This window comes from Mirounga leonina, unplaced genomic scaffold (genome assembly GCF_011800145.1).
Source record: "Mirounga leonina isolate KUSES-001 unplaced genomic scaffold, KU_Mleo_1.0 Mir_91, whole genome shotgun sequence".
In the NCBI taxonomy this organism is placed as follows: Eukaryota; Metazoa; Chordata; class Mammalia; order Carnivora; family Phocidae; genus Mirounga; species Mirounga leonina.
Genome location: NW_023270839.1, coordinates 6,134,814 through 6,147,967, shown reverse-complemented (window position 1 = coordinate 6,147,967; position 13,154 = coordinate 6,134,814). Strand labels below are relative to the sequence as shown.

The window sequence follows — 13,154 nt, the reverse complement described above, 5'->3', positions numbered from 1 at the left end:
CTGCAGAGGCATTTTGGAGTCTGAAGAAAAAGGAAAAACCTACTGGACCCTGTCTTTATTTTAAATTTTGATATTTTTCATCATGCACTTTTTGCATTAATTTTTAAAATATTGCATCAAAATATTTATAATGGTTTCTGAGTTCCTTGACATCCCCTTAAGTTTTGTGGCACACCTCACCCTAGCCTGTGCCCTGCTGGGGTACTATGTGGTAGTACACCTGCTTAGAGTGTAAGGGGCAAGAAATAGCATACTGAAATGGGAAAGGGGGTTGGAGCAATGGATGGAGGCTGGGGCAGAGCACTTGACTGCCAATTTTTGGAGCCTGAACTTCATTCAGTTGCTAGCAAAGATGCTGGGGGAAGAGAGTGACATAATCCGGACCCAGCTCTAGAAAGATGGGCTGCTACAGACCCAAGAAGGTGGTTTGGAGGGGAAGAATGGGAGAAATGGGGATACCTAGGGCACCTTCACCGTTGTGGTCTTATGAAAATCAGACGCATTTCCCTAACAAAGTCACATGTACTCTGCTTGTAATTGGAGAGGCGTGTGGTGGGGCTTTCTGAGTGCCTACAGGTGGGACTCCCAGGTCCTGGTCTAAACCTGGGTTTCCATGGGCAAGAGGCTCCACCTCAAAGCTGCCTTTTCCTCATATGTGAAATTGTCTGACGATTCTCATAGCGGTTTTGTGAGGATTCAGACAAATAGGTCTGCCTAAGGGCTTTGAAAACTGAGAGTTTAAGCAAATATAAAGCATTGTTCTTACCTACATATCTATATGAAATAGAATATAAACAAAGAAGTTCTACGGCTTTACAAAAGTTGTCTTAAGCAGGAAGCTTCTTTGATTTAATAAGCCCTTTTACTGTGTGCGGGATTCTGTTGACAAATCTTTGGAATCAGCTTTTGGGTAATTGGACAATTTTGTGAATTAAGATATCTCTGTACTTGTTCCTACTGCCAGTCACTCAAAATGACTCCCAGCCTCTGTACGGCTCCCTCTGTCTCACCTGCAGGTCATCAGTCCAGTCTTTGCCTCAGTGAGACACCTGGGACTTACCCCGTGCCCTGGATCACTGTCACAGCAGGTGAGTTCCTTGGTTGCTACATTCATGGAGAACAAACCACCACTTGTCTATGGGAAGCATTTTATGCATGCAGAACTCTCAAAGAAAAAGAATGCTTGGGTGTTTACACAAGAAGCCTTCCAGAAGTTATGGAAAGGAGGAAGTACCTAGCCCTGGACCTATCACATAACAGGTAGTTACAAATATTTGTAGAATATATAGCAATTTATATCATCCAAATCTCTGTTTACCTCCCACAGACCCTAAGAATTCTTTCTTTTTTTTTTTTAAGATTTTATTTATTTATTTGAGAGAGAGAGAGAGAAGGAGAGACAGTGAGAGAGTACAAGTGGGGAGGAGAGGGAGAAGTAGGCTTCCCGCTGAGCAGGGAGCCCGATTCGGGGCTCAATCCCAAGGTCCTGGGATCATGACCTGAGCCAAAGGCAGACGCTTAACTGACTGAGCCACTCAGACACCCCTCTAAGAATTTTTTCTAAAAAATCACAATAATGATAAAATTGTGAAGAACAAGAACAGGATATAAACGTTTCTAAAGGATATAAACAGGATATAAACATGTTCTTTTCCAAGTAAAATGCTTTGTCTACTTAAATTTTATTGTGTTTGTTTTTTAAATAATTTTTATTATTGGTAGTAAATAATACATATTAAAAAGAAGCTCAGTCCAAAAGTCTCAGTAAAGAGAAAGTTTCCCTTTCTAAGAAGCATTGTTACCAGTTTTTTGCATCTGGTTACAGAAATATCCCACACACGAGAGCAAGAATAGTTAGGGTTTTTTTTTCTCTTGATGTCTAATCGTGAAACCGTAAAACTGAAAAATGCCTTATAGGTCATCTAAGTGCCAAATTACAGACTTTTAAATTACAATTATATTCTGGAATAGAAAAGGGAATCATGAAAGCAGTTTTCTCTTGTGGCACAAGTATACTCGTGGTCATAAGGACACCAGATCACATGGCAAAACCCTGCTTCTGAGCATTAAGTGGTACAAGAAAAAAAACTGCGTTCCCCTAGAGTTCTCCTGAAACCTATAATGCCTAGTGTCAACCTCAACCTAAAACACCCACAGATTTAGATGCCCTAGGTTGCCCGGGGCTGTAAAAGGAAGGGCTGTCTACATAACAAATGGAATGAACTGATATGGACAAAGACAGCTTGATCTAGGAAATTGTGCATTGTAACTATTTTTAACAGCCCATCACTTTTAGCATCATCAATCAATGTCTTCAAGACTAGTAAAGTCTGTATTTTTTTTTAAATTCTACACAATGTAGCTAACAGCTTTTCAGTTTCTTTGTTCTGATGATGTGTTTTCAGGTAAGAAATTCAAGAAGTCTCAACTCTTAGGTTGATCCATGTGACACTGCCATTTTTCTTGGCCATAGTCCCTGGAATATTGGCAATATTATTTTGCTATTCCTAATGGTTACCCTGGCAATAACAGAATCACCCCCAGGCTAGGGCTATGTCTGTGGCTGTTGCATGTATGTATCAATTGGGAGTGAAACCTGTCACTTCTAGTGACATGATATGGTGGGATCTGGGAGACCCACAGCATTGAAATGGGCTTTGGGTGCTTATGCTAGGGACCCTATTCTGTTATGCACACAATTTGTATTGGTGTATGGTTTTACTCGTTCAGGATTCTAGCTGGTTTATAATTGAAGTCCTCCTTTTTTGACTGAGTTGCCATGGTACACATTCTGTCCCTAATTTACTAATCAATATATATTAGCCATGTGTTTCCAATCAGATTGTTAGTTCCTTGAGTGCAGGGAATGAGTCTTAAAAATCTTCAATTTCCCTCATCCAATGCCTAACTCAGAAGCCCATCAACAAACAGTTACCAGCTGTCTCCATTCAGGTGCATCATCGGGGATAGGAGACAAATAGCTGACCTCCAAAAAGAAAGAATCTGCTATTCTGAACACCTGCATAAGGATAAAATTGCATCTGTGATAATTTTCACAATCAAAGGTATGGGCTATTAAAAGTATATAATGGAAATAGTGAGGAGAGGAACAGGAACCAGAGCCGGGGTTGAGTCTGAAAAAAGCTGAATCCAGACCGTGGCTCCAGAACAGATGGAATTGGAAAACGGAGGACCCAGTGGACAGCGGGCAGTCGCTGCCCCATTGACATCTACAGTCCCAAGTATGCCAGCATGTCCCTGGCCCGAGGGTACATTCTTTGATTGATGCATATGCACTGCATAAGCAAATGAGACTACATAAGCCCAAAGTAGCCTCCGTGGAAGAGATGACCACCTTCCACGCTGATGCCTATCTGCAGCATCTCCAGAAGCTCAGCCAGGAAGGAGATGACGATCATCCAGACTCTGTAGAATATGGGCTAGGTTATGACTGCCCAGCCACGGAAGGGATATTTGACTGCGCAGTAGCTGTAGGAGGGGCTACAATGACAGCTGCCCAATGCCTGATTGATGAAATGTGCAAAGTAGCAATTAATTGATCCAGAGGGTGGCATCATGCAAGGAACATCTTCACCAGGAGTAGATTCCAGCTCAAGAAACCACTTTCTTTGCTCATCCAGAGGAAGCAACTCCTCATCCATTAAAGTTTGATCATGAGATTGTAGCAATTCAGTCACATCTTCAGGCTCCACTTCTAATTCTAGTTCTCTTGCTATTTCCCCAAACCTTCAGTTTGTAAGAAAACACATTACTTGTGGAGCACAGTAAAGTAAAGCACAATAAAAAAAGAAAAAGAAATAGTGGACAAAGGAAAGGAAGACTTTCTTGAAGAAATAATGCCCAAACTGAGGTCTGCAGGAGAAATATGAAGTAATTAGTAAGGAAAAAAAAAGCAAAGAGAATTTCAAGCAGAATTTAAAAACAGCATGTGCAAAGGCACAGCAGTGGGAGGGAAGGTGAACGTTTGGGAGGGATCTTAGAGGTCTTTAAGTTTAACCAGTCACTAACCCCATGGACTTTAGATGTAACTTAACATCTAATAAGAATATCTGCCATGAGGAAGCAAACTGTCCTCAGCAAGAAACATAAAACAATCTGATGTTCAGCAGCATGCCATGGTAGAAAGGGCAAGGGCTTGGTTTTAGACAGATTTGGGTTTGAACCTGTTTCATCTCCTTCTTGCTATATAACCTCGGGCAAAGTCTACAACTTCTCTAGATACCAGATTTCTTGTCTCATATTACCATCTATGTATGGTATTCATTGGAGGATTAAAAGGGCACACATGTGTAATGTACATGGCACAGTACCTGACCCACAGCAAGTGCTGAATAAATACTGCTTTCATCTCCTGACCACGCATCTTGGTACCTGCAAGAAAAATGGGCGGGGGAAACCCAGAATGTGTTTTGAGTTTCCAGTCTGAGCTGTTTCTTAGAAGCATGGCCTCTGCTACAAGCAATCATATTTTATCTCCCCAGATGCAGTATAGCATTCCTGTTTTCACAAAAAACAATTTAACATACATAGAAAATGCTTTAAAATTGGTTTACCTTCTCCTGTCCAGATATCCTAGTGTGTTTTCACCTATTACTATATTTCCAAAGAAAAGGCAGGGGGGAGGGGATAGATTAATACTTTAAAGATTTCAGCATTTGTATTTATGAACTTAGGACTCGATTTAGTAAGACATTATACAGATAAATCTAAACAGTGACTAGTTCTGAATTTCTATCACAAATAGCCAAGTATGACTCTTCTTCTCTTTTCTCTTGACTTGCATGAATTAAAAGTCTTGAAGAGTAGTATTCAGCAGAAAAAAATATATATATACACTAAGATGGTGTGTATATACACACACAATCCTGCAGCAGGAACTCCCCCTTAACTCAAACTTGGGTTTGTTGTATTAAGTTCGGAGTCTGTTAGACTGAACCATCCTAATGACTCCTTCCTTTATTTCAGCAATGTTTTCGAAAGACCTGTTTTTGGTTTAAAGTGACTGTCTCCACCAAGATCCAGCAAAGCGGCTAGGCTTTGAGCTAACAGAGAGTCCTTTATTCTGCCAGAACACAAGCAAGTCAGTGACCACATGGAGCTGCTCTCTCTCCCCCAGCTTCTGTGCTGCTAGTTTAGAGGAGAGAATGATGCAATCCATTCATATCTGAGCTGGAGGGGGCTCCTCTGTGACACACAGCAGCTCCTTCTCTTCTGTATGTTCTGGTCCCATCGCCCTCCCAAGATAGCCACAGGGAAAGAAGCTCCTGCTACTCTGTCCCCCGAAGCTCTTTAGGCCCAAAGGACCTGCTCAGAAACAGCTACGTTCATGAAGTAATTGCCTCTGAAAAATTGAGTGCAGCCCCAGGGATGGGCTTGAGCCTGCTTGAAACAGGAACCCGGGAACCATGTTACGTTCATCTTTAAAGAGCCCCAATACACTGGACACGGAAATGTCCCAGTTGTCCAGAAGCTAACTGGACCAGATCAGATTCAGACCCACCCCATCACAGCACTCCTCATTTAGACCTGGTCCAAAACAGACCTCTTTCTAGAATAAAATCACAATTCTGTTTGCTAGAGCCTTGATCCCTGGCTTTAAGGATGCTGTGGGCTCTGAACGGACTACCTCTTTGCCCACTTTCTGTCCTATGTCTATTCCCACTTGATAATATATTCATTTTTTTCTAAAGAAAAAAGGTATTTTTGAAAATCCTTTTTCAGATTCATTTTTTTTTTTTTTTTTAGAAATCTTACTGAAAAATATTTCATGTTTCTAATTCAAGTTTTCATAATTCATCCTTGGATAAAGGCAATGAGTTTCTAGTTGCAAGTTACAAGTTCAAAGAACAAGTCATTTTATTACTTAATTGATAGCTGAGTCAATTAAAAGCCTTGACTCTAGATGAGATTTATGATGTCATATTCAGAATAAATATGTCTTCCTGAGAAACATCCTGGTGTCATTATAATTTTACCACACATAAAATATAATGGGAAATGTTCCTAGGACTTATAAGAAATTAGACTTTACTAGTGTCAATACTGTTGTGACTCATAAAATGAGTATATGATCCTCATGGGGAGACTTTGTTGTAGGACTGGAGTTCATATAGAGTAGGTATGTTTTCTTTGATAAGCATTAAAAAGTATGACTACATTATTCAAGATCAGTCATTTTGGGGGTACTGTCATGTGTTATAATGTTTTCCAAGAAAAATTGATGATCCCGTGGGGGGGGAATATTCAGAAACTATAGCCCTATGGTTTCCACCTCTGTGAATTTCTTTTAAGGAAAGAGCTCTATCATAGCAACATTAATTGTAATAGCAAAAATGGGTAATATTTCTCAGCAAACAGGAAATGGTTTGGTCATATTTATTAATATGGTCATATTTAATAATAATCTGGTCATAATTTAATTTTTTTGGTCCTATTTAATTAATTAATCACATGAATCTGGTCATGCTTAATAATAATTTAGTCATATTTGATGAAATATTGTGTACCTTTTATAAACAATAAATGGGATAACTACCTGGAGACTGTTTATGAAACCAACTTCATTTTTAAAAAATTTAATCCATGAAATTGTGTAAGTTTTATTGAAACTAATCATATGCCCAGCACTATTCTAGACACTGGGGATGCAGAAGTTTGAAAATGACAAATATGATTCCTGACATAGTGACCTCAGAGTCTGATGCAGGAAAAAGATATTAAACAAATTTATATATAGTTAGAAACTGTGATTCATACCATGAAGTAAGAGGTTAGTATATAATAAGGGAACCTAAGCTGGTTTGGGGAAAAGGATATTTGTCAAGGAAACTCTGGGGAAGTAAAGGACGAACCAGAGTTAGTGAGGGAAGTCTGGGGGAGAGCGTTCTAGGTGGAAACAGCAGGAACAGAGGAGCAGAAACCCAGATGTGGGGAGAGGGTTTGATGCCATCACTGAAGTGGAAGAAGGACCAGAGTGATTGGAGCATAATTCGTGAGAGGCGAATGGTGTGCCCTGAGGAATAGGTTCATGCGATGCCTTCAGGATTTATTTTATTAATCCCATTGTAGTTCCTCAAGTGGAGGGGTGTCAGGGACGTGCTTATATTTTAAGATCACTTTGCACTATGTGGGGAATGGGTGGAAATAAATCAAGAGTAGAGGAAAGGAAAACACTTTGGAGACTATTGTAACAGTCTGGGTGAGAGAGATGAAAGTGGCTTAGATAAGAGTTACAACTGGGAAGATGAGGAAAAGGTGACAGATTAAACTATGTGCTGGAGGTGAGAAAAATGAAGTTTACTAACAGATTGGGAGTAAGGATGGAAACTAACTACAGTCCTTATTTGCTTCCTTAAACCGCTGGGTAAATGGCGATGTCACTTGCATATTTCATATAGTTGAAAATTTAGGAAAGAAAACTAACAAATCCATTTTGGACATGAGATTGAGATCTTGTCAGAGAACCAAGTGGAATAGTCAAATAGATAGTGTACAGGTTTGGAAAAATAGATCAGAAAATAGATCTGGTTGGAAATTAGATATTTGGGAGCCATTGGTGTTCAGATGATATTTGATGCTGGTGTATAGAAGGAGCACAGAATGTCAAGGGGGGAAAAGCCCATTTTCACTCCCAAGGAGCTACAGCATTAAGAGATCTTGAGGAGGAAGAGCTATCACAGGTGACTTCCAGGCTGGAGATTTGTTGGGTAATTCTGGAACAAAGAAAATAGTATTTTAAGAAGGAAGGTGTGATCAACTGTGTTGAATACTGCTGAGAGGTCAGGCAAGATGGTGTGCCCCAATGGATAAGAAATAGTTGTCTTATTCAGGTGGCAGTCTTAGAAGTATATCACTTTTGATGGACTCTGAAAAACAAACTGAGGGTTCTAGAGGGGAGGGGGGTGGGAGGATGGGTTAGCCTGGTGATGGGTATTGAATGCAGAAAATATAAGCAATTTTTCTGATTCTAAATTCTAATATGAATTACCTAAAACCACTGCAGTGTTCTAAAAGACTATATAAACTGCAAAAATAATGAAGGTGGATAGGTGGATAGGTGGATGGATGGATGGATGGAGAATTGATCGCAAATAATAGCATTATTGCAGCTCTGCTATTACTCACACAAAACCACCTTATTTAAGAATGTTTGTACTGGAAAGTTCTCCTGCTAAAAATATTTTAAAATAAAATGGCTTTTTAATTTTGAATGACCTTTATTTTATTTTCAAATTCAATGTATTTTTATATAAGTTCTATTTTATAAAGATACGTACACATTCTGCATGGAGCACTGGGTGTTGTGCACAAACAATGAATCATGGAACACTACATCAAAAACTAATGATGTAATGTATGGTGATTAACATAGCAATAAAAAATAAAAAAAAAAGAAGTATATCACTTTTTATAATGGTTAAGCTTTATTTAATAATGAAAACCTAGTTAACATCGGATTATTTTTGTTGACTTAATTACAGCGGGATAGTACATATGATGTATTTACCCCTTTTTGATCCCCAAACTCTTTGTTAATCATTTTTTTTTTTGCATCTCTCTATTTATTGTCAACTTAAATATTAACCAGATAACTCTCTTATCTCCAGGCTAGGATTAAACCTTCAAGAGTTTTAAAACCTGGCTAGCCCTCCCCACTAACAGCACAGCTGCTAAATGCACAAAGTCCCTGCCTTATAAACACCACATTGAATGTATGGTTTGCTTCATATGAGTTTTTGCATGACCTATATAACAAATTATCTATTTCTTCCCTTAAGTTTATTTATAGAGTTTTGCCCACAGTGTCCCTTTCCTAAAAACTTAAACAAAAAAACCCCAAACTACCTTACTCAGGCAAATGCTGGTCTTAATTTGGCAGATATACACTGAGGCAAAGATGACAGGAAGTATCTGAACAAGATAGTCCTTTTTTTTTCTTTTATATCCCGATATTATATTCAGGAACTAAAGAAAGGAAGTGAGATGGTTTGGACAGGAACTAATATCTTTCCAGTTTGGGGCCCAGAGGGGTAGGATGGGGACAAACCGCCACCCTCCACTTAAATACCTTGACAATTCATTTTCTTCACAGTGACTCAGAGCATCATCACCCTGTGGTGCTCTTGCATAGGAAAAGAGAAAGAGGAAGGAGCCTCCAAAAGGACTGGTCTCAGCAAAATTGGCAGGACTCTATTCACTTCCCCCAGCTTTCCACCTCAAGGGTTTAATTATACTGTTAGATAGTAGTCTCACCTCAAGCACAAATTCTCCTTGGCAAGAATTCAAATTCATGCAGATTACCTTCTATAATCCTCTACAACTCTGTTATGCTTACCAGAACTAGTCCAAGGTCCCTTCCATGCTGCATGTCTCATGAGACAGGATAGGTCTCTATGTTACTCACTTGTATTCTGACTTTTCTGCCTCCTCTTATCTGTATCATCAGGCATATTCAGATAGGTCTCAAGAAAATATGTCATCCTTTCTATTTGTGTTATGGATGACACAACATAACCTACGCAGCACTGGGGATTAAAGGGGCATATGGGACTGTTGGAGAACTCTGGTGGCTAGATGGGAGAGAGTAAGTGAGGGTGTGTTTAAGGGTTTTATAATGGCAGGCGCCATGGTGCCCGAGATGAGAGCTCTTAGGGAAGGATGATTGCATTTTTCTAGTGATGTCCTTGACTCTTAATTTTTGCCCAAAGAGACTTAAATACAGCATGTGTAACTTGCATTTCTCCTTTTATCTACTAGAGGAACCTCCCAGATCAAAGAGGAAAAGTACACCTTTCTATGACTTGCTTCTCTTTTGTCGTAAACCAGCTTCTGTTTTTGGAGAATGTTCCAACTGATTTTGGTTGTTTTGGAGATAGACTTGCTCTAAAGTTGTCCAATAAACTGGACAGATATTTTTCATCCTGTAGAATACTATACTATAATTTTGCTTGATTTTCATGCTCCAGTGATCTGCCGTGAGACGAGCATGCCCCAGGTAGCTGCTGCTACTTTATCCCGAATCCCAAAACAAGCACCAATGGATGAGACCCGAACCCAATCCAAAGCCTAGAGCCAAGTCCAGCCATCTTGCTTTCTGAGGCATAACCTCCCAGCCAAACTAGCCTTGATCTGCTGAGCCATAGTCACTTGCAGATCCATGAGCATTTAATGTGTGTTCTTGTAGCAATCAACTTTTAGGCTAGTTTGTTATGCAGCAGTATTGTGGCAATAGCTGACTAATACATATACTTAGAGGAATTATGGCATAAACATAAGCACAGAAAAGCTACTTATCTAGCTTAATCATCTTCCAGTCTAAGCTTTGAAAGGGACAGCATCAAAATCACTTAGCCATGTCATTTAGTTTGAAATAAATTGGGCTCACTGTATGTATCTTTATAAAATAGAACTTATATAAAAATACATTGAATTTGAAAATAAAATAAAGGTCATTCAAAATTAAAAAGCCATTTTATTTTAAAATATTTTTAGCAGAACTTTCCAGTACAAACATTCTTAAATAAGGTGGTTTTGTGTGAGTAATAGCAGAGCTGCAATAATGCTATTATTTGCGATCAATTCTCCATCCATCCATCCATCCACCTATCCACCTATCCACCTATCCACCTTCATTATTTTTGCAGTTTATATAGTCTTTTAGAACACTGCAGTGGGGGCGCCTGGGTGGCTCAGTCGGTTGGGCGACTGCCTTCGGCTCAGGTCATGATCCTGGAGTCCCGGGATTGAGTCCCACATCGGGCTCCCTGCTCAGCGGGGAGTCTGCTTCTCCCTCTGACCCTCCTCCCTCTCGTGCTCCCTGTCTCTCATTCTCTCTCGCAAATAAATAAATAAAATCTTAAAAAAAAAAAAAGAACACTGCAGTGGTTTTAGGTAATTCATATTAGAATTTAGAATCAGAAAAATTGCTTATATTTTCTGCATTCAAATTATGTAAGAAATCCATGATCATTGTAGCAAAATTCAAAAGTTCATATAAACAAACAGGATAAAAAAAAACCCCTACATAAATGCACCACCTAGAGATAACATTTGTTAAAATTGCATTGTTTATTTTTACAAAACTTCTTTCCTATGTGTGCCTGTGTGTATTTTTATATATATTTAATTACAATGGATTCATACTGTGCATACTGTTCTGTAAACTGCTTTTATCACTATTATGTTGTAACTTCTCTCCATGAAGATAATATAGAGCTACATAATCATTTGTAATGACTGGCTAGTATTTAATAAAATATACGCTCTATAACTTGTTAACTAGTCCCCTATCTTTGGATGTTTATTTTGTTTGCAGGTTAGTTTTCTTTTAAAATATCCATTATAAATAACACTTGCATGAACATTCTTGTTCATATATTTTTCCCACTTTTCAAATTATTTCCCTAGGATCAATTCCAAGAAGGGATATTGCTAACACAAAGGACATGTACATGTTTAAGACCCTTGTCAAGGAAAGTCCCAGAAAGGCAGTACCCATTTACATTGCCTCTAGCTAAAAGACTTTTGCTATATCTTCCAGTCAACACTCAGTGCTGCTTTTTGAAAGATGTTTCTCCCTCATCTGTTTTCTTTTATGTATCTACTATTTACTCTATTTCTACTTCGGGTAATTTGAGAAATTCCTTCTTTCCATTTTTTCCCTGTGACATGTAAAGAAATAAAACATGACTTAAGAAATGTCCTGAATGCATAAGTAAAAATAATCATGACAGCAAAGTAGTCTTCTTTTACAGAAAAGAAAATACTCTAATTATGGCCTCAAGATTCTTTGGAATAATAGCTAACTAAATCATAACCTTTACAATTTCATGATATTAAATAGGGCTTGTTGGAAATGAGTCATTTTGTACACATTGGGACTTTTATGGTGAGTTTAATGTCACTGAATTTAATTAACTTAAATTGTCATTTGCACATCATTATGCTGTGGAAAACCCTCCTCAGTCAGTGAACTCTTAGCACTGAACAAAAAAAATGCACGGTTCCTCTCAGAAGTTATAAGATCTATGTGACTAATTTATTAGGTGAAGAAACTAAGGCATATAGCAGTGGATTCTCCAGCAGCAGGAGTACAAAAATATCATAAAATTATAAAGGTAAGCCTGCTACCATGGAAGAAGAGAAAAATTGAGATAAAGGAACATTTTCATGGGCCAAACTCCGTCTATTGTAACCACTAATAGATGAGATTACAAACTAATGCCAGAATTTTCAGTGGGATTGTTGCTTGGAAGTGACAACTGGCATGGACCTCACCTGTGCATCCTCCAACTCCCAGAAATCACACAAACACATCAAAAAGAAATCCTTTAAAATGGTTTAAGAAGGCAAAATAAAAACATGATAGTATTTTGAATATTATAAAAAAAGCTATTGCAGTGAAGAATATATGGAAAACCTAATATCTCTTAAAGACCAACTCCTAAGGGCGCCTGGGTGGCTCAGTCGGTTAAGCGTCTGCCTTCAGCTCAGGTCATGATCTCAGGGGCCTGAAATTAAGCCCCATGTCCAGTTCCCTGCTCAGTGGGGAGTCTGCTCCCTCTCCCTCTGCCCCCCTCCCCACTCCTGCTCTCTCTCCCTCTCAAATAAATAAATAAAAATCTTAAAAATGAAAAAAGACCAACTCCAAAGATGTCTTTTTGTCATCTTAAACATTCCTATGTATTTTGGAGGGAGTTAGGAAGTTCTCATCGCAAAATCAGACTTTGAAAGACCTTCTTCCAAAATACTTTCATACAACTAATTTCTGGTATGTTTTTCTAGCACATTGTTTTGTTTTAACATTAACATAGAACATTATATTTCAAATTGCTTGTTTGACAAAATCATTAACATTATTCTATAGAATGTTATATTCAGAGACAGCATCCTATAAAAATAATTTATACTTTCAAAAATAGATCTCTCCTGCTGTTTATTTCTTCTGGTAGCGTATATATTTTCTGGGTGTGCCTTTTTATTCAAATTAAGTTCAACAAATATTTACTGAATAACCACTTAGTTCAAGACTTTGTGTCAGAGCTTCGAAGAACTAAGGGTAGAGACAGCAGATTAGTGGATGCCAGGGGCTGGGGGGAGGGGAGGAGGAGGAGTGACTGTTAAATGGGTATGGG

General features: G+C 38.6%; 1 pseudogene; it reads left to right on the top strand.

The window, feature by feature from the left end:
* The first annotated feature begins 2,393 nt into the window (after positions 1 to 2,393).
* LOC118003489 lies at positions 2,394 to 10,090 on the top strand (annotated as a pseudogene).
* The last annotated feature ends 3,064 nt before the right edge of the window (positions 10,091 to 13,154 follow it).